General features: G+C 40.5%; 1 long non-coding RNA gene across 2 annotated transcripts; it reads left to right on the forward strand.

Annotated features, from left to right (window-relative positions):
* The first annotated feature begins 2890 nt into the window (after positions 1-2890).
* On the forward strand, positions 2891-25697 carry LOC131738150 (uncharacterized). 2 transcript variants are annotated; one of them, XR_009329680.1, is made up of 4 exons: positions 2891-3022; positions 15456-15631; positions 24207-25133; positions 25601-25697. It is a non-coding gene; the product is annotated as an uncharacterized LOC131738150 (long non-coding RNA). The 2 variants fall into 2 exon arrangements; XR_009329681.1 differs by lacking the exons at positions 24207-25133; positions 25601-25697 and adding an exon at positions 18302-19343.
* Positions 25698-26684: the final 987 nt, after the last annotated feature.

A 26684-nucleotide genomic window follows, 5' to 3' on the forward strand; every position in this document is an offset into this window, starting at 1 on the left:
TAAAAACACAACAGAGCCACGGAAGAACTGGCACTTCTCTGATTTTAACTTTAATCCCGCCTCTCGGAAGCGACTGAAGAGCTCCCTAAGGTTGGAGATGTGCTCAGTGAAGTTACGTCCAAAAACAATAACATCATCTAAATACACAACACATTTTTGCCAGTGCATACCTCTCAAGACGAGCTCCATGAGCCTCTGAAACGTAGGTGGTGCATTACAGAGTCCCATAGGCATCACTTTGAAGTGGTAGAGGCCATCTCCAGTAATGAAGGCTGTCTTTTCCTGATCTTCCTCGGACACCTGAACTTGCCAATATCCACTACAAAGGTCTATGGTGCTGAAAAGTGTGGCTCCTGCTAACACATCCAAGGTGTCATCCACCCGGGGTAATGGATGAGAATCTCTGATGGTAACTGCGTTGAGTTTGCGGTAATCAACGCAAAATCTATAACTCCCATCCTTTTTGCGAACAAGAACAACTGGAGAAGACCAAGGACTGCAACTGGGCTCGATGACATCTTGGGCTATAAGCTGCTCAACTTGCTGCTGGATCTCTTTTCGCAGGGCTGGCGGTGTTCTGTAGGCTCTTTGTCGAATGGTAGGCACATCATGCGTTCGTATAGAATGTTTTACTAGGTTGGTTCTTCCTAAGTCACCAGAATGTTTACTGAAGAGATCCTGATATTGCGAAAGTAGCTGTTTAGCTAACTGCTGCTGTTCCACAGTAAGGGGGGTCTGGCTCAGGTCAACTGGAACATCTAATGTGGCTGATCCATCTGTGTGAATATGATTGACAGATGCCTCAACAATCTCATATTCACCTTCTCCTACAGGAAAGAACTGTCCCAGTGAATGAGTGGGTTGGAGCTCCAAATCAGCTCTTGTGGCATTAAGGATTCTGATCACGGTTAGTCCATTTTCTACAGCAGATACAGTTCTGGCTACCATCAATCCATCTGGAAGTGAAGTTGAGGGTTCTAATATCCCAAAGTAACCATGTGGAGGGACAGCATACTGGTCATAGTTCTCAACCTTGGCAGTGCTGACAACTTCCGTTAAGGCAGGCACTATTACAGGTGAGTAAACAGAAAGGTTACAGCAAGCTGGCACAAGCTGACGGGATCGCTGCAATGGTATGGCTTGGTCTCCCAGTCGAATTTGACCCTTATGGGCATCAATTGTGAGTCCATGCTTCTCAATAAAGTCCCATCCAAGCAGTACAGGTTTGTTGACATTGCGAACAACCCAGAAAGTATGATGTGTAGTAGCATTCCCAAGTCTAAGCTGCAACTGGACAGAACCTAGAGTGTCAATTGGATCTCCCGTTACAGCTCGAACAACAATGTAATCTTTGAACAGAGGTCTCTGTTTCAGTGCTGGTACTTCTTTCCGAAAGGTTTCACTAATCAATGAAATGCTAGCACCTGTATCAATCATTGCACTTACTTCTCTGCCTTCAATGATCAGCTGCACAAAAGTAGTGGGTGGATCTTCAGCTAAGTCACACATGTCCTCCACTTGTCCATCTCTCTTTGGGGCCAATGTTGTAAGGGTAGGAGCTAAGGAGTGACCCTCCTTCTCAGCTCCTAATAGTTTCCCCGATGCTCTGGGCTGGCAAAGCGAACTCGGTTTTGATGTTCTCTGGAACCTGGAGAAGAATTGCGTTTTTCTGCATAGTTGCAATCATCTGGTGGGGCAGGAGAATGATCTCTCCTATGATGACAACAGCAGGGGCTGGAACTGCGCTGTTGCTCATAAGACCTTGATGCATATGGGGGCCTTTCCCTATAGGTGGAGTAACGAGAAGGGCTGCATTCCCTGTAGGTCTTGTAAGCACGCTCCTGTGATCTCCCTCTCTGATCAGTTCGGTATGTTGGTTGATAGTCCTGATGTGATCTGTAGAAGTCTGGCTCATAGCGGTGTGCTCTCTCATCACGAGCTGGCGAATGTGGTCTAGCACCCCTTGTGTGGTCATGAGTGTGAGGAGAACTTGATGCGTATGAAGCAGTTGGATATCTGTGGTATGGCGTTTCAGAGCCTCTTGGATCTCTGTTATCATAATGGCTCCTCTGGTGTCGGGTAGTTTCCACATTCATCCTTAGCATTGCTACTTCGTTTGTTAGATGATCCACTTTCTGCATTAAGTCACGATATTCAGCTCTTCTCTCTATGCCCTGGACACTGAGAGCAACTGGGGTCACTGAGGATGGAGTTTGACTGGCCATTGGTGTCACAGCTGGTATTGCAGGATTAGTATATAAAGATTTAATGATGTTCAGTGCCCGCTGTGCCCTTTCACACTGGCTGGCAACACGAATTGCATCTTCAATTGTATCAGCTCCAAATTCTTGTACTTTCATCTGAAGTGTTGGCTCAAGTCCAGCAAGGAATCTACGAAATACTTCTCCATTTATAGCTTCCCTGCCATATCCTGGGAAGGCATGCAGTACAAGTGTGCGGAGCTCTGCTGCATAAACTTCAAGTTGTTCACCTGCTTTGCGTGGTCTTGCATTGAGAAATGTTTTAAAAGTCTGCAAATATTGATCTTGTGTGACTATCCCAATATCTAAAAGCTGGGCCTGCAAGTCTGGATGGTAATATTTTAACTAAGAGTTCAGGTCTCATACTAGTCGCAGTCTCACATCCTACTTCAAACCTCCTTATCCACTGACTGAAGCTTTCATTGTTTTCTCCTGTAAAACATGGAGACAGTTCTGTTTTAAATGGTAATGGTGAGATCACTGTATCTTCTTCCGCCATTGCTGACAAGCAAGTCTCATTTTTTTTTTTTTTTTTTTCTTCAAAGCGCACGGGCGGCAATGTTAAACGCGGTAGGGTTTTTTTTTTTTTTTTTTTCAAAGCGCACGGGCGGCAATGTTAAACGCGGTAGGTTTTTTTTTTTTTTACTGCTCGGCAATAAAAACAAGAGGATAAAACATCTCCATCCGCTGGCACCAAATCTCTGTAGCGTGGTCTTTGGAATAATTATCAGGCGCAATATATACAGTCAAATCTCAGAGAGGTAAGTTTATTTATTTTTCTTCTTGATACAGCAGTCGTGTAGATTTAGCAGGGCAGACTTGAAACCGAGAACATGGCCGCTTGTTTATCTCTCGTTCGCTTACAGCGTATGTAAATATATATATATATATATATATATATATATATATATATATATATATATATATATATATATATTTAGTAAACAAACTACACTCACAAACTCCTGATGTAGACAGGCTTCGGTAAGGAAGATGATGCTTTCTTGTTGTTTACTGTTTCTGCCTAACCCGTGGCTATTTATTTCAAACTCACAGTATTACGAGAGTGAATGAGCTTCTCGTTAACTAGTGTCTGACGTCACCTTCTTCTTCCTCACTAACTTCCCGTCTACCCCCGAAATCTAGAGTCTCTAAACGGCCAAAATACTACATATAGAATTAAACACAAATGAACTGAAATATACTGCTTACATTTTTCCAGTTATAGTAATAATAAGTCCTGCATTAACCTAAAGTTTATTATATTGTTAATTCCCAACTTATATATATATATATATATATATATATATATATATATATAATTCTGCTGTTTTTAATTCTACAATATGGAAAACAATTACCTCAGTCTGCATGTACAGTTTCTTTGGGAAATATCTTGAAACGATCATCTTCCGAAATATACTTTGCTTTTTTTGTCATTTCTACTATTTTACCTCCAATGCTGAAAACGAGATTTTAGCAACCTAAATCAAAACAATGCAGCACTGACTTTGCCCCACCCCCTACTGCACAGTACTACAGATCACATAAAAGCAGTAAAGACGCACTGATAGGCTGATTAAAACTTTGTCATTTGAATAGTAAACAAGAATGTTAACTGCTTTGGATAATTTATTTTGTAAATGTTACTTGTGGACATTTTATGTTTGTTTGTTTTTTGCTTAAGTGCAATGCACACAGGACGGCGAAGGAATAAAAAAGGTCTATCTACAGAATGAAGACACGTAGTTTGCGTTGCTTGCGTTGTGCAGTAGTTCATTTAAACAAGGTTTCTTTTTTTCCCTCTCCTTACTTGTTTGTATGCATTGGCCCCTAAGAGGTGAATTTCGCAGTGACCCCTCAATTTCACGATTTCCACGAAATCCGCGAAATCGCAATTTAGGTAGGTCCCTATCCATAATGTAGCCAAGATTTTGGGATTCCTGTTTGCCAAATGCACACTTGCCCAGCTTAGCTGTTAGCCCTGCCTCCCTCAGAGACTGGAGGAAGGCTGAAATTCTAACAACATGCTCCTTCCAGGTGGAGCTAAAAATCACCACATCGTCAATGTACGCGGCGGCGTACTGATGATGGGGAGCTAAGACCTGATCCATCAGTCTCTGAAAGGTGGCAGGAGCTCCATGCAACCCGTAGGGCATGGTCCGGAAATGGAACAAGCCATCTGGGGTAGAGAAAGCAGTTTTCTCTCTCGAGCTCTGAGTCAGTGGAATCTGCCAGTATCCCTTCGTCAGGTCCAAGGTCGAAATCAACTGCGCCTTACCCAGTCGGTCGAGGAGCTCATCCACCCGGGGCATTGGATATGCATTGAACTTGGAGATGGCATTAACCTTTCGAAAGTCCACACAGAACCGAGTAGAGCCGTCCTTCATGCCCATCATGACGCGATAGGACTGCACCACTCACTCCAGGAAGGTTCAATGACTCCAAGCTCAAGCATATCCTCCACCTCCTTGCGAACAGGAACCCTGCGACTCTCTGGCATCTGGTACGGTCTCTCCCAGACCCTGACCCCTGGTGGAGTAATAATGGCAAGAGAAATAACATTAGTTCTGCCGGGCAAGTCAGAGAAAACATCATTAAACCAAACCAAAATCCTCTTCCAAACTGTCACCAACTACAAATAGGGCCTCCCTTTCATTCCAGGGTTTTAGTAAATTGATATGATAAATTTCGGTTTTATTTCGGCGATCGGGTTGTCTAATTTCATAATTTACTTTATGCCACTTAGCATACAACTTAGATTCAGATGTGTGAAGTAGTAACAGTACTTTATCACCTGGCTGAAAAGTCTAACTACGTGTTTGTTTATTGTACTGTTGCTCCTGGCGATGCTGAGTTAGTTTTAGGTTCTCCTGTGCCAAACGACCAACCAATGCTAGGCGGTCTCTTAACATAATTACATATTTATGTTTTTAGAAGTTTTTGTTTGCTCCTCCCACCCTTCTTTCACAAGATCAAGGATACCTCATGGTTGCCTCCCATACAGCATCTCAAAGGGAGAAAACCCGGTCGAACTCTGAGGCACCTCTCTCACTGCAAACATTAGGTAAGGGAGGAATTTAGCCCAAACTTTTTGCTCTTGGTTGACAAACCGCTTCAGCATCTGTTTCAAGGTCCGATTAAAACGTTCCACCAAACCGTTCGTCTGCGGGTGATAAACGGAGGTTTGGATCGACTTAATTTGCAACAATTTGTATAATTCTTTCAAACATTGTGCAATGAAGTTCGTTCCATAATCAGTGAGGATTTCCTTTGGAATCCCTACTCTCGATATAATGGTTACTAACTCTTTAGCAATGGCTGCGGCACTAGTGGATCTCAATGGTACTGCCTCTGGATATCTGGTCGCGTAGTCCACCTCTACCAAAATGTGCATATATTCAGAGTCAGACTGGCTCAATGGACCCAATAAACTCCCGGAACCGGCGACGGTGGGTCTCTTCAGTGATGTCCAATCGCTGGAGAATGGCCTGCCTCAAATGATCGTAATCGAGGGCGTCTTCATTTGTTAAGGCTTGGTAGGCTGTCTGGGCCTCCCCAATCACATTGGGGCCCAACTGGGTATCCCACCAATTCCGAGGCCACTGCGCTGCCATATCCTGCCTTTCAAAGGCTACTAAGTAGGCCTCAGGATCATCCTCCAGCGACAGCTTCACCACCCTTATCCTGGGAATGGGTGGTGTTGGTTCGGTCGCCGATCCCCCCCATCGATTGGCTTCCAGGAACATGGTATGCATCCGTTCCATCATGGTCACCATTCTCTCCTGGTGTCTTCGCTCCTGTGCTTCCAATATTGCTCCTAATGCGGCAGCATCCATCCCGAGTCCCTCTTCTGATCACCAACTGTGACACGCTGAGTGGTGTGGTGCAGTAGAAAGTGAATGTCCAGTCTGAATTCTCCCAGTAACAAAAAGGTTTTAATAATTAACAAACAAAAAGATCATAAAGTAAATCCACTTGAAAAAATAATAATAAGCCCAGTTACCGGCGATGGTATTGGGGCAAAACTCAACAGCGTCCACGCCAAAACAAAAGTAAACAAAACACACTCCAATATCCACAGTCCTCCGTGCACAAAAATGTGCTCTTCTCTTCCAGGGTTTGTGGTGCGTGCGCTGTGCTGTGAAGTGCTGTGTGATGCTGGGCGTGCTCTGGGGTATGTGCTGGCTCACTGGCTACAGCCTCCCGTCCTCCTGCTCCTCTGTTGACAAACAAACAAAACACGTAATCACAAACATAAAACACCAGCTCTGGCCGGTCGCTCTACTTTCTCAGCGCAAGGGGAGGTACTGACGTAGCTGGTTCTCCTTTGTACCCAGAAAACTCCTCCCTGCAGTCAACGCGTCGCCATGGTTTCTCCAATAGAGGGCTGCCCCGCAGCTGACTGCAATGGAACGTCCTGAGTACTTGCAGCTATGCGTCCCTCCTAATATGGTTACCTTCCGGTTTCCACCTACCACCGAGGTGGCAGATCTAGGAGGCAGCATACCTTCCCCCTTACACAGCACCCTTTCTAGTTGGGAGGGAGATTTACAGCATTGAACCTTTCTCTCTCTATCACAGAGGGAAACTGATTCACTTGGCAAAAGACGAAAGGAATTCTTTAGATGACCATGATTTCAAGGTTTATCTCTCTCTCACCAGTTATTCACTTTCCCTCATTTCTTCCCACTTTGCTGATTAAATCAACACTAAGACTTGCAGCTGTTCTTCAAATGCAAATGTCAATCACTGTAGTCAGTGTCGTTCTATACCCCTCCCAGAAAACACTGTCCGAATAGTCGATTAATTGTTTGGCACAACTCTAGAATAAAAAGATCATCGTAAACTGTTGCATATACCATGTTTTTATGCATCAAGCTTAAGCATTTTTCCGCCAACTGCAACTTTAAATTAATTTATTTACCTACAACAGAGTAACACAAAATGTATATTATGCAATTTATAAATATTTTGGGGATACTGAAAAGCTTTCCTTTATAAAGATATTAGTTTGAAAGCCAGGGAATTTTGAGATTTGGGGCTCTTTACCTGGTCTTCAAGTTGATTGCCTGGAGAACCAGATAAAGGTGACATCAGTGTTGAATTTAAATCAAGGGAAGTAATGTTAAAACTTTACAATGCATTAGTAAGACCTCACCTAGAATATTGTGTTCAGTTCTGGTCACCTTGTTACAAAAAGGATATTGCTGCTCTAGAAAGAGTGCAAAGAAGATCAACCAGAATTATCCCAGGTTTAAAAGGCATGTCGTATGCAGACAGACTAAAAGAATTGAATGTGTTCAGTCTTGAACAAAGAAGGCTACGCTGTGATCTGATTTAAGCATTCAAAATCCTAAAATGTATAGACAATGTCGACCCAGGGGACTTCTTTGACCTGAAAAAAGAAACAAGGACCAGGGGTCACAAATGGAGATTAGATAAAGGGGCATTTAGAACAGAAAATAGGAGGCACTTTTTTACACAGAGAATTGTGAGGGTATGGAACCAACTCCCCAGTAATGTTGTTGAAGCTGACACCCTGGGATCCTTCAAGAAACTGCTTGATGAGATTCTGGGATCAATAAACTACTAACAACCAAACGAGCAAGATGGGCTGAATGGTCTCCTCTCCTCTTATGTTCTTGCGTGATGGAGAAAGCTGTTGAGCAGAATCAGACATACTGGAAGCTGAAGACCACACAGGTAAGACACCATTGGGCATGGGCCTTGCTGATGGGCTTTGTCCAAGTAAGCCTTTGAAAAAAATTACAATTGACGGGAGATATTAAAAAAGCAGGAAAAACAATAATAAAAGGTTAATAATAAAAGTTTATCATACCAAAAGTATATTATGCTTATTTCTACTTAAAAGTTACATCTTATGATCTCACATAATTTGCCTTCATACCAAGGGCACAAGGGCATGTAACCGGGGGTAACGATAGTATAACTGCCTTTTTTGTACTTTGATGCCATTTCAGGCTATTGATAAATGTAACTAAAATGTTTTTTTCTTTTTTTTGTTAAGACTTAAATAAGCACACTTTTTGTCCATTGAAATTGTCATGTCTTTTTTGTAACATGAAGAACACACCCAAAAAAAGTGCCCACCATAGTAAGGATAAAGATCACTTTTAGAAACCAACATAATTGATATGTAGCTTCTACTAAAAGGTTGGCATGTGACTAGAACAGTAGAGTTTGACATGGAAATCCACATAAAGTAATATCGTCAAAAATATCAATGAAACCTGAATAACGATTTTAATGCAACACAAGATTAAACCCCATGACCTGAAAGTAATGGAGGAAATTAGCATTGCTAAAATACCTACAGTTAATACTTTTACTTCAGTTTTTATTTATGCAGCCCATATGTTTCACACCATTCATGTTTAAACGGTTGCTTAAATAAACCACCCTGGAACATAAATCGCCAAATTAAGTTCACCTTTAAGAGCATGTGGATTTTTTTTTTTTATTTTCCATTTCTCTTCCACCTTGCCTCATCCTCGTCTTCTGAACCCAGGTCATTGGAAGACTAAAATACATTTTAATTTAAACCATGGGCTAAGGGGGTACCCATTAAGCCCAAGTACCAATTAAGCCCATCTGCTTTTATTATTACTTCTCCAAAAAATAATACATCATATTTTCTGTTCTTGATAACCTTGATTAATTCACTAGACTGATGTACTCAAGTTATTTTTAATTTGAAGCTGATAAGAGCTTTTGTGTTTAATATATCAATGACAATTTGCCTTCACTAGAGGTCATTTTCAAAGACATAAAAAAACTTCAGTCCTTGGGCAACCTGAGAAAATAACACTGTTAATATTTTATAATGGATTTTAAGGTGTGGTTTATGGGGCTTTTTTGGTAAAAATAAGGGATTAATGTAATATATCTCAGTCAGGAAATATGTATAATGAATACTTTTATAAAGGAAATGACCAATCAAAGTTTTTTTTTTTTTTTTTTTAACTTTTTAGAAAAGGCACATATGTCCGACCTGAGGGTAGTTGTATAAGCTTTAAATTGTTTACACTGTAATCTTTATATTCTGACTACTTTTGTCCTACTTTATCATGAAATGTAAATTATATTTTAATGTTTTTACAAAGTCGCCTAAACAACTTTTTTTTGTTTTTTTTGTTAATGAATTATACTTGTATTTCTCATTTTACATGCAGTAAACCTGAGCTTCATATTTACTATTATAAAAAGATTTGATGAGCTTAAAGGGTACACTTACCTACATTATCTGTTTTGTATCAGTATCATAGTAACAGTGAAAGCAACCTTCTGTAAATACTGTATTTCTATTGTAATTCTTATTGCCTAAACCTCACGTTAAATATAAACACCTATGTCAATAATGAAGTGTAAACGTCTGTAGATGGTACAATAATTAAAGGAATCTACGAACTGTGTCCTTTAGATCCCCGTCATACCATCTCCCAAAACTTCACTGGCTTCTCAGACACTGTTGGTATTACCTCACCATTAACGTAGAACCTTTTATCTACTACTTTACCTTTAATTATAGAGATGCTCCTTGATTTAGTGGGCTTGAATTGCATTTGTGCCCATTCGATGTTATTGGTTAATTTGCCCAATAACCGATTAGTGCAGGCTACTGTTGTAGTCATGGTTGTCATGTCATCCATGTATGCTCGAATTGGTTTTGGTCGCATTCCAGAAGCCAAGCGCTCTCCTCCCACTACCCATTTTGATGCCATTCCATTGCCATGGTAAAAGCCAGTGGAGAAATGGTGCATCCTGCCATTATTCCAACTTCTAGGCATTGCCATGTAGTGCTGAATTCGAAGTTGAAAAACAAAATTGCATATCTCCAATGTAGGCTTTCACTAAATTTCTTATTGCCATCGGTACACTGAAAAAATCAAATGCTGCCCAAAGAAGTTCATGTGGCACTGAACCATATGCATTAGCCAAATCCAGGAATGTCACATGGAGCTCCTTCCTCTCCTTTAACTGATTGAATTTGTTGCCAGATCACATTGATGTGTTCTAAGCATCCTGGAAAACCTGGAATGCCCGCTTGTGTCAACGAAGCAGTTCTTTAATAGGTAAGTTGACAATCTCTGAGCAATAATGCTGAAGAAAATCTTGCCTTCTACATTTAATAGGGAAACAGGGCGAAACTGAATGATGCTTGTAGAATCTTTTTCTTTTGGTATAAAGACTACTTTTCTGCCTCCTTTCTCTAACTAAGCATTCAATCTCCTGCTGCCATCTAGACTTTCCAGGAGTAGTTTGTACTTTTTTCTTCCTTTTTTCAACTCCAAACCTCTCTCTTCCATAGGCGTACATGATGTCCCCAAATTTATCCAGCTTCTTTTCAACTGTTCCACTTAACCTTTCCAATGCAAAACAGAGATCTGTGTTTACTGTATCCCATGCAGTTTTCTCACAAGCTCTTGGCCATTTAACTCCAGGCTTGTGCCCGTTGAGGTTCTTTTCTCTCTTACGCTGGTTCGTCTGACCGGGTTTACAAGGATCATTAGGTTCGTCACTAGCTGTATCCATGCAAGTCCTCCTTACGTCTATGACAGGGGTGCTGATATCCTGCGAACTGTGGTTTGCTTCCTGTTGCTGGATTTCTTCGACTGACGACTTCGTAAGAAGTACTGATCAATGTGAGGCCCTTGTCCCTTCTCCCTCAAGCATTTCATTCTCCCTTGATGAATCTTCAAACCCCTGAGTGTTGTCGCCTTGCTCCAGCCGCAGACACAAACTTGGAGTTCCATGTCTTTGCTAAATGCAGATCTTGAACCAGTCTTTTGTGAAGTACTCTCCATTCTCATATCCGTTTCCATTCCTAAGTTGTTAACCGCGTTGTCCAACGTTGAGTCATCTTCCGCCCCTGCTCTTGCAGACTCTAGGGGTATTTTTCTCTTCTTAGAAGCCTTGGGCAGGTGTCTCCAGCATCCTGCATTTACCTTTGAAAACACAGAGCTGGATACTGCCGACAAGGGTAGCTAACCCTTGCCAGCCCCAATGGGGTCTCTTTCTTCCTGTCAGCTGTCTTTCCAGGCTGCCACAAGGTCTTTACCTTGCTGCCAGCTGCACTATTTACAGAAGTTACTGGACGTATCCAGACCTTCATGATTTCCATTACATGAGAGTAGATGTTAAAACTTCATGCTGATTTGAACTCGGCTCTCGCCAAGATAAGCACCAACTAAGACTTACCTTTACTGTAAACTAATGTGATCCATCTGTGTCTCCATCCATTTGCGTCTCTTTCCATCTGATGATGTAGATATCCTTCTGCCTGGTGTTAATGGCTGAAGTGTAATGCTGGCTCCCGGGATCAGCTTATTATGCCTCCCTAGTGCATCAGCACACACAACGGCTGCGATGCTGGCTCCAGGGATCAACCACAGTGCGGTCTCCCCAGCGCATCAGCATGACAACCGCCTGGATTGAGCGAAGTAGGGTACATCTCTGGGGTCTTCAAGTGGGCACCTTCCATCATCTGTGTTTTGTCAACTAGCCCACGACACCTCAAGAGGGCTCGACAGTGATTCTGGCGTCCCAGCATCACCCCCCTCCGTCCCCCACTCAACTCAGCCCAGCTTACTTACCTGTACATCAGCGTACTAACTGCCACTTCCGGCGAATCTCACCTACCTGCGCTTTTAAAAAGTATTAGCCTATTATTATTATTATTATTATTATTATTATTATTATTATTATTATTATTATTATTATTATTATTAATAATAATAATGTTATTATTATCATTACAGTTTAATTACAATTACAATAAATATTAATAATAATGGATTTATGTTTTATTGTTGTTATTATTAATAAAAAGTGCGGGTCTGAGTGATTTGCCGGAAGTGGCAGGTATTCATTAGTACTAGATTCAATACCACAGTGAATGTGAAACAGCAAGATAGGTGATATGAGCAAAGATGAGTCAAAGGAGAGGACCATACAAAAGATACCTGGCCCACCCTGACTGTGCAATTCCGTGAAGAACAAAGTGTATATGGAATGAAAAGGTAAGTGACTTGGCATATCAAACTACGTAGGTTACTGTAGCTGGCTTTGGGGGTCATTTTATAGGCTATATCTGGGTTTACTGAAATGTAGCTTTTGCACTGAATTAAAAGGTAGGCCTATACATGCAAGGTTTGTTATATGTATTAGAAACCTTTGTTTTAAATGGCTAAACTGCAACATAGACATTTTCTAAAATGTATTAAAACAATACCCCTTTTCTGTAGAATACATTGTTGCTACACTCTGCTGCAGCTGAAACTGTCATGGTGAATATGAAGAGGGGATAGAAAGTGAATCTGTGGAAAGCAGTGAAGAGGAAGAAAATCCTACTGTTAAAATGACCCCATAACCGTGAATGAAAATATAAGTGACTTGACATGGCTAACATATAGCTAGCTTGTGTGTACACATGTGTTAATGTTACATGTCTATACATATGTGTGTTAATGTTATAGGCTATCTAGGTTTATTTAAATGGTGACTTATGATACTTTGAGACATCAAACTGAAATACATTAACATGTAAATGAACTATTACCATTACTCCTCTACTGAATAGTATTGTTGGTGCCAAGCAAACCTATAATATTAATCAGCTTTTCACTATTCCAGCTGTTGATCAGACCAACCAGAGAGCATATGCAAATTAGTTATTGATATCAGTAGATAAGCGAGTTAAACGTATCCAGAACTGCAGACAAAACAACAACACAAATAAATAGGTGAATTAAAATTACTTTAAAATAAATACTGTATATTTTGTAAGCATTTTCTTCGTTGTTATTGTTGCTGCTCAGGGTAAGGGTAACAATAACAAATATATTCTTTATTAATTGACCCTTTTATTTCATTCTGTTTAAGAGTAAGTTTAAAGCCCAACTAATGTAAAAATTGGAGTTTTTGAAATAATCATATAAAATGTTAGGTTATAGTAGCTGGAACGTGGCTGGTGCTCTGTGCAAACCAAAAGGCATGGTCCTAAATTGGTATAACCCGAAGGGAGTCGAAAACGCCGTCCTCTCTCTGGATTCCAGGGTCAGGGGTATCTGCCAGTACCCCTTCGTTAAATCCAGTGCCGTCATAAAATGAGCCGTGCCCAGACGCTCCAGCAACTCATCTACCCGGGCATGGGATAAGCATCGAACTTCGATTTCTGATCAACTCATCTGAAGTCAATGCAAAACCGAGTTGACCCGTCTGGCTTATCCACTAAAACAGTAGGACTGTTCCAGTCACTTTGGGACTCTTCTATTACCCCCAGTCTCAGCATCTCATCAATCTCTGTTTTTATTACCTGTCTAGTGTCAGAGAGCCTGGGTTTTTGTATCATCCACTGTCACAGGAATAATAAAATCCGTCTGCTGAAGTGACTGAGGTAATTGAACATGCTTACCTGGTCGGCTGAGGTCACAATCCATCACGGGGCAATCCCGAGCGATGTGGTCCATCTCCCGGCACGTCCAACACCTTGGTGGGCTGGTTTCTCGCCCTGACGCTTCAACAAGAGGTGGAAATACTGGAGCCATCAAAGGGGCTCGACGGTGAGGTGGCCGTGCGAGACCCCGGTCCGACACCGCAGTAGCCCGTGGGTAACCCCACCCGCCCCAGTTCCCAGGCCGGGAGCTCCCGCCGAACCCCCCCCCGTCCAAATACCTGTCTACCCCTTCCCTCCAGTCCCTTCGCCCTCTCCGGGGCCAACGGAGGAGGTGATACAGTAACTGCGCTCCTTCCAGGCAGTCTTGCTGGCGTTGGCTCCGCTGCCTGATACTGCTCCGCCAACTCGACTGCCCGATCCAAAGTGGCAGGTGCCTGCCGTTGCACCCATAGCCGAGGTCCCGGAGCCAAGCACTCCAAAAAGCACTCCACCACGATCACCTCCACCAACCTGGGTTTGGTGCTCGCGTCCAGGTTCAGCCAGCCCATGGCGTAATCTTTTAGACGGTGGCCGATGGTTCTAGGATGCTCCTCCGCTGAGAAACGCTCTTCCCGGAACTTTCGCTGATATCCCTCTGGTGTGGCCCCCACACGATTAAGGATGGCCGCTTTCAGCGTGGGGTAATCCATCATCCTCTCAGGAGATAGCGTTCTCGCAGCTGCCTGTGCCTCCCCCATCAGCTGAGGCAAGAGGTAGCTAGCCCACTGTGCCTGAGCCCACCCGGCAGAGGTCGCCATGGCCTCGAACACCTCCAAGTAGGCTTGGGGTCGATCCTTGGCCGTCATCTTTGTGGGTCTCTGCAATTGGGGATCAGGACCTGTCGGTCTAGCAGCCCCCTGCACCGCAGCAGTTAGGGTCTGGCGCAGGAGGTCCATCATGGCCGCAAACTGGATGGCATCCATTTCTGCGCCGTTTGTGGGTGCACTGCTTTGTATGGGCAATGCAAGTGAATCCCACTCTGACACCACGTGTGGAAGTGTGTGGGTATTCACTCACATAGGAGACAGAAGTTGTAGTTGAAACACCGCACAGGTGCTCAGTTTTATTTTGTTTAATCTTATGATTTGTACTGATTTCTTTTAGCCCGCGAGGGCGCTGTTGTCCGTGGTCTGGCTACCAACTATGGTATCCAGAACCTACGGGAATACAACAGCAGGGTACTCAGTACAGTTCAGGTGCACTCATAGTATCCTTCGGTCTATATCTACACTGTATGCCTTGGGGAGGGTGCAGCAGTTTTTGACATCATACAAGGAAAATTTAGAATTTGAAAAATAAGAGAGTAATGTCTTTTTAACATTCAATATTTTACCAGTGTTGGGATTTAACAACATGCATGGGAATTGTGATTTGGTTTTTTTTTTCTGGTGTGACTAGCATTCCATAGGACCTTCATAGAAACCAGGAAATAACTGGTTAGTATTCAAAAGACACACACCTTATTTTGTAAAGGACTTGAACATTTAACTCCAAATGCAAAAAGTACACAGTATTTATTTTTTGGCATAACTGCACACATTGGTCCAATATTTTTTTTTCACATTAGTTGGCCTTTAAAACCCTGTGTCAGTGTCCCGGGAATATGGAGTCATATGGTCACCCTAACTTAAGTAAAAGGTATATATTTGTGTATGCTAGGTTTGTTAAACTTAAACATGCATTTTCTAGAATTTCTGAAGAAAACCTAATTAAAATAATGCCCTTTGTTGCTACAGTACTGCAGCTGAAACTGAAGAAGAAAGCCATGGTGACTGTGAAGAGGGGTTTGTGTTGTTGAATGTGTGGAAAACAATGAAAAGGAAGAAAATCCTACTGTTACAAATGATATCACAACCGAGGATGATGTAACCTCCCTGAACTGGAAAACTTGAACAGGGACAACAGTGATCTGGTAAGTTTCACAATAAGTGTTTTTAGACAGGTTTTTAATATTATTTTAGCTTAATATTATTGAAGAGCAACAAATGTGGATGTTCTGTGGATGTAAATTATATGTTCTCGTTTTGTTATATACATCTCTTTACCCAATTTTAAATTGGGCAAAATGAAACTAAACCAGAAAAAGCCTTCAACTGTAGGTGTTCTTTTATTTATTTATTTATTTATTTATTTATTTATTTATTTAAAATTTAAATTATATTTCATAAGCAACTCAAAAATGATCATTGGACTATGTAGAAAGACTAAAAACAAACTTTTGTAATTAAGTCCAAAATACATAATTTTTATATATCTATATCTATATCTATCTATCTATCTATCTATCTATCTATCTATCTATCTATCTATCTATCTATCTATATATATATATATATATATATATATATATATATATATATATTGTAAGATAGCGGGTTGTGAGAGACAGCAGGGAGGGGGTTAAAACCTCCCTGCAAAAGAAACATGTGAGAATGCATTTTTTGGTTTATTGTTTAAATTTAATTGTTTAATTGTTTTATTAATGATCATCCGCACCTGGGCGTTATTGGGGAATTAGACCCAGGTGTGGGGTTTAAAAGGAGAGCAGGCAGTCTGCTCGAGGCTGCTGAGGAGAAGGAGGCAGAAAGGGGTACTCTGCTTCCTGGCAGTCGTGAGATAAAGTGCTGTTTCAAACCAGTGTGTTTTGTGAGGACGGGGAAACAGCGTAGCTGTCCCGTGTTAGTCAGGGAGTTCCTGTGTGTTAGTTAGTGCTCGTACAGAGCTAGGTGTTTGTTTTGTATTTTGTTTATTTTTTTGTTTATTAAACATAGCGCACCAGCGCTTAAAAAATCCATTTCTCTCGTGTTGGGTCTATTTTTAAAGGGGCAACGAACCCGAGAGTGGTGCAATCCTTTACAATATATATAGATATATATATATATACAGACGTGCTCAAATTTGTTGGTACCCTTACAGCTCATTGAAATAATGCTTCATTCCTCCTGAAAAGTGATGAAATTAAAAGCTATTTTATCATGTATACTTGCATGCCTTTGGTATGTCATAGAATAAAGCAAAGAAGCTGTGAAAAGAGATGAATTATTGCTTATTCTACAAAGATATTCTAAAATGGCCTGGACATTTGTTGGTACCCCTTATAAAAGATAATAAATAATTGGATTATAGTGATATTTCAAACTAATTAGTTTCTTTAATTAGTATCACACATGTCTCTAATCTTGTAATCAGTCATTCAGCCTATTTAAATGGAGAAAAGTAGTCACTGTGCTGTTTGGTATCATTGTGTGCACTACACTGAACATGGACCAGAGAAAGCAAAGGAGAGAGTTGTCTGAGGAGATCAGAAAGAAAATAATAGACAAGCATGGTAAAGGTAAAGGCTACAAGACCATCTCCAAGCAGCTTGATGTTCCTGTGACAACAGTTGCAAATATTATTAAGAAGTTTAAGGTCCATGGAACTGTAGCCAACCTCCCTGGGCGCGACCGCAAGAGGAAAATCGACCCCAGATTGAACAGAAGGACAGTGCGAATGGTAGAAAAAGAACCAAGGATAACTGCCAAAGAGATACAAGCTGAACTCCAAGGTGAAGGTACGTCAGTTTCTGATAGCACCATCCGCCGATTTTGAGCGAAAGTGGGCTCCATGGAAGAAGACCCAGGAGGACTCCACTTTTGAAAGAAAAACATAAAAAAGCCAGACTGGAATTTGCTAAAATGCATACTGACAAGCCACAATCCTTCTGTGAAAATGTCCTTTGGACAGATGAGTCAAAACTGGAGCTTTTTGGCAAGTCACATCAGCTCTATGTTCACAGACGAAAAAATGAAGCTTTCAAAGAAAAGAACACCATACCTACAGTAAAACATGGAGGAGGCTCGGTTATGTTTTAGGGCTGCTTTGCTGCGCCTGGCACAGGGTGCCTTGAATCTGTGCAGGGCACAATGAAATCTCAAGACTATCAAGGCATTCTGGAGCGAAACGTACTGCCCAGTGTCAGAAAGCTCTGTCTCAGTCGCAGGTCATGGGTCCTCCAACAGGATAATGACCCAAAACACACAGCTAAAAGCACCCAAGAATGGATAAGAACAAAAGATTGGACTATTCTGAAGTGGCCTTCTATGAGTCCTGATCTGAATCCTATCAAACATCTATGGAAAGAGCTGAAACTTGCAGTCTGGAGAAGGCACCCATCAAACCTGAGACAGCTGGAGCAGTTTGCTCAGGAAGAGTGGGCCAAACTACCTGTTAACAGGTGCAGAAGTCTCATTGAGAGCTACAGAAAACGTTTGATTGCAGTGATTGCCTCTAAAGGTTGTGCAACAAAATATTAGGTTAGCGGTCCCATCATTTTTGTCCATGCCATTTTCATTTGTTTTAGTATTTACAATATTATGTTGAATAAAAAATCAAAAGCAAAGTCTGATTTCTATTAAATATGGAATAAACAATGATGGATGCCAATTACTTTTGTCAGTTTCAAGTTATTTCAGAGAAAATTGTGCATTCTTCGTTTTATGTGGCAGGGTACCAACAAATTTGAGCACATCTGTATATATATATATTGATATATAGATATATATTGTAACAGACTGTCCGGGTATTTAATGTCTTTTCACAGAACAATGGAGAACAAATGGACCAATCTGAAGATGAACCGTTGTATCCAGAAGCACCACTTACAAAAGGACAAAGTTTATTGTTACTGATGTCATATGTGCTCGGCACAGTCTTAATGACCAGGCACTGAATCACTTGCTTCAGTTTTTCAATTTACATTTTCCAGGCCTAGCACCTTTCTCACAAAGCTTTTGGTAGTAATTCAGAATATGAGGTTTACTTTTATTGTAAGTGCTGTGTACTAAGTACCTGGGGACTAGAGAGAGCTCTCCTTTACACTGTGGCTCATGTAACACAGCGTTTGATGCAGGTTCAAATCTCACTGGTTGTTTTTTTTCTTGTGCCCTTAGCTTACCAGATTAAACAGCTTCTTGAGGAACATGACATTAGCTTTTCTGAAAAACTAACAAACACTGATGATTTGTGTGATATACAGTGTGTGGAGCAGTACAGGAAGCTGTGTGATAATGGAATTTTGGGGAAAGATGACTTGACTCTCATGTGGAATTGTGATGGGGTTCCAGTTTTCAAAAGCTCCAAGTGTCAAATTTGGCCTATACAGTGTCAAATTATTGTGTTAAAACCAGAAGAGCGAAAGCAGCACATTTTAATGAATACTTTATGGTTTGGACCTCAAAAGCCTAACATGTTCACATTTTTGACACCATTTACCAATGAAGCATTGCATTTAGAAACAAGCGGGATTTGCTGGAAAGATAACAAGGGGACACTCACAACTTAAAAGTGTATGTCCTTCTCTGTAGTGCAGATTCAGTTGCCCGACCTATGCTTCGCAACAGAAAGCAATTCAATGGTTTTGATGGATGTGATTTTTGCTACCATGAAGGTAGAACATACCCATACAATAAACCTGAGCCTGCCCTTAGACATGAAAAGGATTTTTGTCATGCTGTGTCAGCTTCAGTAGCCAGTGTTTGGAGTTAAAGGGTCATCTCTTTTAATGAAACGTAGCCAGTTCAAAATGATCAGTGGATTTGTTCCAGAATATTAACATAGCGTGTACCTCGGAGTAACTCACCAGCTATCTGCTTTGTGGTTTGATTCAACATACCATGAAGCAGAGTGGTATACTGGGAAACAAATGACAGAGGTTGATTCCAGATTAGCTCAGCTAAAAACACCTGTAGAAGTAACAAGAGTGCCAATGGCAATGGTAGAAAGAAAATTCTGGTAAGTGTCAGAATAGAGAGCCTTTCTGCTTTTCTATGCCTTACCAGTATTGAAAGGTATTCTTCCAAGGAAATTTTGGAAGCATCTGTTTCTTTTAGTATATGGAATGCACACTTTACTCCAGGATACTGTTAAAGTATGCCAAATCAATGTTTCAGAATTAGCACTCAATAAATTTGTTATAGAATTTCAAAAAGACTGAATGGATCTCAACATATGTGTGACAAAGTGGTTAACAGTGTGCAGGTGCAGGTTATCAATAAACAGACAGACGATTATAATCCAGGTGCAGTGTTGTTTAATGGTTTGTAATCCAATTGCTTGATGACGTAACAACAGTAAATAATAAACAATGTTAACAGGCAATACAGTGGCGTGTATTACTCTGTTTAAATTCACATATACAGTCCTGAGTGAAACAAAATACCGTGATGTTGATCTGGGTTTAGTGCTGGCCTTTGGCGACAGCTTCGGATCGTGTTAGCCACCTAAACAATAACAAACAGTATTTTTAGACAAGACAAAACAAACAAAACACTCACAATATCTTTCACAATAAGTAATCACAGGTCCTTCCGGGTTGTTTCTTAACCAAAATGAAGGAACAGATTACATCGCTTCAACCCCTATTTGTACAGTCACACATGACCTCTTGGTAAACGACTACAGCCACTCCTCCAATCCACGACTGCCTCATCATTTCCCTTCCAGGTCAATGAGTTAGTGCACCGAAGCTCCGCCCCCTTTCTAGATGACGACTTCCTTTTAACCCTGGAAATGAATTGTCAGGCCAACCAGTCCAGGGTACTCTGTTCCCGTTACTTAGCGCCCTCACAAGCGAGGAGGGAGATTTACCATCAAGAATCATTCTGTTTTTGTCACAGGATGTTAGACCTTTTTTTATGAGCTTTATTTCAATAAACGTGAAACAGAAAAGTATGACTTTATAAATGAGACTGTGAGAGGGTTTGGCTGTCCACCATTGCAAAACGACATTTCGGTTCCCCACAGACTTGCGATTGAACAAAGAGTTAGGGACATAAGTGATTAAAATAAAATGTTTGTCTGTCAGTGCAGATGGAAAAACCTACATTATTCCATTGCCAAATGCATAGGAAAGGGATTAAAATAGCTATCAATATAGTTGTATGGCAGTATATCAGAGCACTTGTATACTGTATATTGAGATTTGCAGACTAAAATGGATTTACTACAGAAATTAGTTATTTCTTATTGGCAAACTCATTTAATTAAATAATTCAAATGTAAGACAAAGCTGTCTAAGATTAATTAATTACAATGGCCACCTTAAGTTGTTGCCATCTATGTTGCATGCATTTACCCATTAAGTGCATTGTGTTAATAAAGTGTGACATACTATATTAAAGTCATCAATAAAATTGGATGATCAATACTTTGCCTATTGACAATGTTCCAGGATTTTCAGTTTTCACAACAGATCAAAACTACAATCTAGTGTTCTTATGAACTTGCATACCACTTCATATTCTTCTGTGAAAGGGAATGGTAGAATTGCCAGATACTTACTATTTAAAGAAAAATAAAAAGATTCTCAGTTTTTAAATATGTCACTGATTTTTTTAATTTATTTTTTAATTTGTTTAGTTGTATTACTTTTTTTGTTTGGTCCTTGTTATATTAAATCACCCTCTGCTGTTCACTTTGGGAACGTCTGCTTGAATGAACGGGGAGGGGGGGGGGGGGGGAATAACTATCCATAATAAAGGATGTTTTTTAAAATGTGATGCATTACAAAAGATACAGCATGATAATAAATATTATATTATTTCACAAAAGTGAACTGGTGTGTTACATACACACACACAAGATCAAATGTATATGACTGTACCAATTAATGATGATTGATATATACTCTATATTAATGATATATATTAAAATATGAATACAAAATATGAATACAAACATAAAAGGCATCATTCATGAACATAAAACTTTTAATAAAAAAATAATCTTAACTAACAATTTAAATGACAAAGTATATTTAGTATACTCTTTAAAAGTAGCCTACATAATGTAAAAGTATACTACTTCATAACGTTGGCAGTACAATAAAAGTATACTGATACTTATATCTGACTTCCTAAACATAAAATATTTTTTAAAAAAATTATAAATATAAGAATTATGTTTTTTTTTTTTTTAATTATTATTTTGTCGTTGCTAATCTCCCCAATTTGGATTGCCCAATTATTATTTTTATCCAGGTTCACCGCTGCAACCACCCGGCGATTTGGGAAACGGAGGATGAAACACGCGTCCTCCGAAACATATTCTTGCCAATCTGTCATTTTTCGCACTGCGGATCTACAGCGAAGCCACCAGACCTATACCGGAAAACAACACAGATCTGAATGGCTGAGTGGCTCCACTAGGGGTCGCTGGTGCGCGGTGAACCGTGGATTTCCCTGCCGACCTAATCCCTCCTTACCTTGGCGGCGCTCGGAACCCCCGGTCGCACAGGGTAGAAGTTTGGCACGAACTTCGACTGGCAGGCAGGTCTGCCTATTAGGCAGATAATAAAACACCTCTTTTTTTTTAATGCATTTTTATTGAAATAAACAAAGAATGTACAGAAAGTAGAAAAAACAAACAAACAAAAAAAAAAAAACAGAATAGTGAACATATTATAATGGAAGCCAGGGGGTGGGCTTAATAAAATTACAAAAAAATATTAAATAGGTTACATACATGAAGTGTCTTCAAAGCTTTTTTATTATTGGACATCTTAATAACCTTAATGTACTGTTCCATTTCTTTTACAAAAAGAAAAAAGAAAGGTTTCTGATTAGAGAATTTACACTTGTGAATATGAAATTTGGCCATTAGATAATAAAACACCTCTCTGCGAAAACCCGCCTCCTCAGTTACATCACAAAGGAAACACGCCTTCTAAGGGCAAAAGCTGCCTGTTTCCACGCCCTCACATTCAAACTGAAAACTGCGCGCCAAGGTTTTGCAGCAGAACAGATTTGGAACGAAAAACGTAGGATGTTTTATTCATCTTCTCAAAATACACCGTTTTTGAGCACAACGAATGCACACAAAGGCATTAAAATATGTTGCGTTACGCCTTAAATATGAATATGAATATCTTCTTCTGTTAAGTTGTATTATATAACGTTTTTTTTTAAGTGTCTATCATTTCAAATATTAGTGATGCTTAATCTCTACCTTTGTCTCGTTTTGTTGTTCAAACGTATATTTTAATTATTCACTTTATGTGCAGCATAGTATTTATGCTGTACTGTGTGTGCAAGTTGTTCACAGTGATCCACAACATTCAATTACACATCATGTATAATTGATGTGCTGTTAAAAATGATAATACAAAATATAATAAACTTACCAGGCATGTCAGCTGAAGTTATACTAATGTCATATGTCTTAAGCAAATATTGGTAACAGAGTAACAAGGTTGGTTACTCTAAACTAAATTATTAATTTACCAGCTGGTAAGACTACTGTAGTTAAAACACAGAGGCCTGGAAGGCAGGTTTACATTAGGTGTTTATAATGGGCACATGCCTGGCAGGCTGGTTTATATTGGGCACTTGCCTGGCAGGCTGGTTTACAATGGGCACTTGCCTGGCAGGCTGGTTTATAATGGGCACTTGCTTGGCAGGCTGGTTTATATTGGGCACTTGCCTGGCAGGCTGGTTTACAATGGGCACTTGCCTGGCAGGCTGGTTTATATTGGGCACTTGCCTGGCAGGCTGGTTTACAATGGGCACTTGCCTGGCATGCTGGTTTATAATGTGCACTTGCCTGGCAGGCTGGTTTACAATGGGCACTTGCCTGGCAGGCTGGTTTATAATGGGCACTTGCCTGGCAGGCTGGTTTATATTGGGTGTTTATATTTGGCACATGCCTGGCAGGCTGGTTTATAATGGGCACATGCCTGGCAGGCTGGTTTATAATGGGCACATGCCTGGCAGGCTGGTTTATAATGGGCACATGCCTGGCAGACTGGTTTATATTAGGCACATGCCTGGAAGGCTGGTTTATATTGGGCACATGCCTGGAAGGCTGGTTTATATTGGGCACATGCCTGGAAGGCTGGTTTATAACGGGCACATGTCTGGCAGGCTGGTTTATAACGGCACATGTCTGGCAGGCTGGTTTATAACGGGCACATGCCTGGCAGGCTGGTTTCTAATGGGTTTTTATATTGGGCACATGCCTGGCAGGCTGGTTTACAATGGGCACTTGCCTGGCAGGCTGGTTTATAATGGGCACTTGCCTGGCAGGCTGGTTTATATTGGGTGTTTATATTTGGCACATGCCTGGCAGGCTGGTTTATAATGGGCACTTGCCTGGCAGGCTGGTTTATAATGGGCACGTCTGGCAGGCTGGTTTATAATGGGCACTTTCCTGGCAGGTTGGTTTATAATGGGCACATGCCTGGCAGGCTGGTTTATATTGGGTGTTTAAATTGGGCACATGCCTGGCAGGCTGGTTTATAATGGGCACATATGTCTGGTGGCATTTGATGGGCACTGTGTTAATGTTTGCATAAGGCTATTCTCTATGTTTTATTCTTAGTAGGTGAATTGATAATGTATGTCAGAAGGTTCCTTTAAATGTGGGTTGAAATCCAAGTTTTCTGAGTGATTTGTTACGGAATGACACACATCACTGAGAAATTGTTTAACGTTTTTTTTTCTTCCGTTTAGTGAGATAATGGAACGTTTCTGGATCTCATCACTTGAAGACTCTGCGCAAGGAGTCTGACGCACGTGTGCAGAGAACTATACATATTGTAAAACGAGATTCAAGAGAGGATTTTATGCAAAATCACTTGACATGTCTTAAGGAGAATGGAACTGGCACATTTGTAGCTATCAAAAAAAAGAGGGGAAAATCACTTTCAGTAGCGATGTGAAAGGTCCAATAAACCAAAAGGTAAATCCTCAGGAGCACCTTCAATAACTCGTGCCAATAGATGTGGAGCGTACGTTTCTTTTACATTTGTGAGCAACAATTCTACACATGGGTGCATTGTGCGTTTAATGCAAGAGCACTCTGGCCATGATCTAGAAGACCCTAAGGAGAATGCAGTGAATCGTATTGATGAAGAACTAATGGGTTACATTCATATGTGCATATCCCAGGGGCTATCAAATGGAGAGATCATGCTCAAATGCAAAGATTGGTCAGAGTTTACAAAAAAGTGACATCACAGACAGAAGATTCTATGTGGCACCAGAGGACATTAAAGTAATAAAGAAGAGCTTTTATGCACACACACGAATGGATGGAAATGACTGCATAAGTGTTGACAAACTGATTAAGTCCAATTTGCAGGATAATGTTGTGTACTATCAGCCTCTCTCTCACAATGAAAAGCAACCCTTGATAATAGTATTTAGTTCTTAGTGGCAAATTGAACAGTTGAAAAAGTATGGTCCAACAATGATTTTCCTTGATGCAACATACAAAGGCATAACTCAGTATGGTTTTGCATTTTATGCTGTGCTAGTGAAGAGCAACCAAGACCGAGGAATACCTGTAGCATTTTTTATTATGAGTGAGGAATCCAGTGACATCTTGTCACTGTGTCTGAAAAAAGTTCAGGAAGCTGTTGGAGAGTTTCAGCCAAGGTATGTTTTAAAATTCATAGTTGAAGTTTATGTATGAAATGCAAAGGATAAACAGATTAAGATGAGTAACTTACATGGCAATGGTATTTCATGATTGCATAATTTACAGCTTATACTGTAGAATGTTTGGGGTGGTAATGTGTCGTTTGATATAAAAATTATTATTAACATAAAATGTGATATTTGAAACAACATAATGCCAATATAGGGTTTAATTTAAAACCGAGTTTAATCTGGTTTATATAGTTATCTTATTATGTAGAATTTTGTTTAAAAAAAAAAAAAATTAAAATTAGCAGCCCATCCAGTAAAACTACAAGTATGGCAGCAATCAACCACTCCCCCCATCTCACGCTACCTGATTTGGCAGCCTTGTAGCGGTACAATCAGCTTTGTATGCAGCTCTCTTAATTTACGAAGTGATAGACAGATTAAGTACTACTTCCTTTTTATATTTCTCTTTGCAGATGTGTCATGGTAGATAGGGACATGAAAGAAATCAATGCAGTACACACAGTGTTTCCTTATGCAAAGGTGTTGCTGTGCTGGTTCCATGTACTTCAGGTAAAAAACCAAAACCACTTTGGGTTAGGGGTCATTCCGGGTTGATTGCAGTGTAGCAATGACTTTGGTCCATACCAAGTGGACTAAAATGCAGTCTAGCAAATGCTGCAAATTAGATCTGATTGCACCGTACCAAAACCAAATAGTTAATCATGTGAATTGGTTCAGCTGATGTGAACATGCAGAACACGTTAGACCGCCCATGTGGACCAATATCAGAAGCAATGCAGAAGATAAGTCACATCAAACTTTTAACAGTTTAAAAACCCTTCAGTAGAATAAATGTCATCTAAAAGAGTTCCAAAATTTTCAATAGAGGAAAAGATGTATTTAGTATGCCTAATTAAAAACTACATTAACGAAGTTGACAGCACCAGCAAAGAAGACGAGAATGTTGTATTACGTACAATGGCATGGAAAAATATTGAACAGAATTTCAATGCTAACCTTTTGGGGCGGCCGCAAATTTTTCAGGATAGAGGTGTACAGTACTAACTGTAGTCCAAGCACATGGACTAAACCTCCTCATTCCACTAGTTCAGGGGTGGCCAATCCTGGTACTGGAGAGCCACAATCCTGCAGGTTTTATAGGTCTCTCTAAATCATCAAACACTAATCAACTGGCACCCATGGGAATTTTGACCAATTAAGACCAATTAATAATGTCAATTAAGTTATCAAGGGCTCGGTTAAAACAAAAACCAGAAGACCCTGTGGCTCTCAAGGACCATGGTTAGCCAGTCCTGCACTAGGTAGATGAATCAAGTGGACTAACTGGTACAGTGCAATCGACCCTCAATGTCTAATTACTTAAATATATCTGCAGATAACTGATTTCAATTGCACTTAGTATAAAAGTACTTGAGATTGGGTATTTATATCCATAATGTAGAATTCACATACAAGGTCTTAAAGCCTTATATCAGGAGTAGGCGACCCTGGTCCTGGAGTGCCACAATCCTGCAGAGTTTGTAGGTATCTCTTAAT

This window comes from Acipenser ruthenus, chromosome 10 (genome assembly GCF_902713425.1).
Source record: "Acipenser ruthenus chromosome 10, fAciRut3.2 maternal haplotype, whole genome shotgun sequence".
NCBI lineage: Eukaryota > Metazoa > Chordata > Actinopteri > Acipenseriformes > Acipenseridae > Acipenser > Acipenser ruthenus.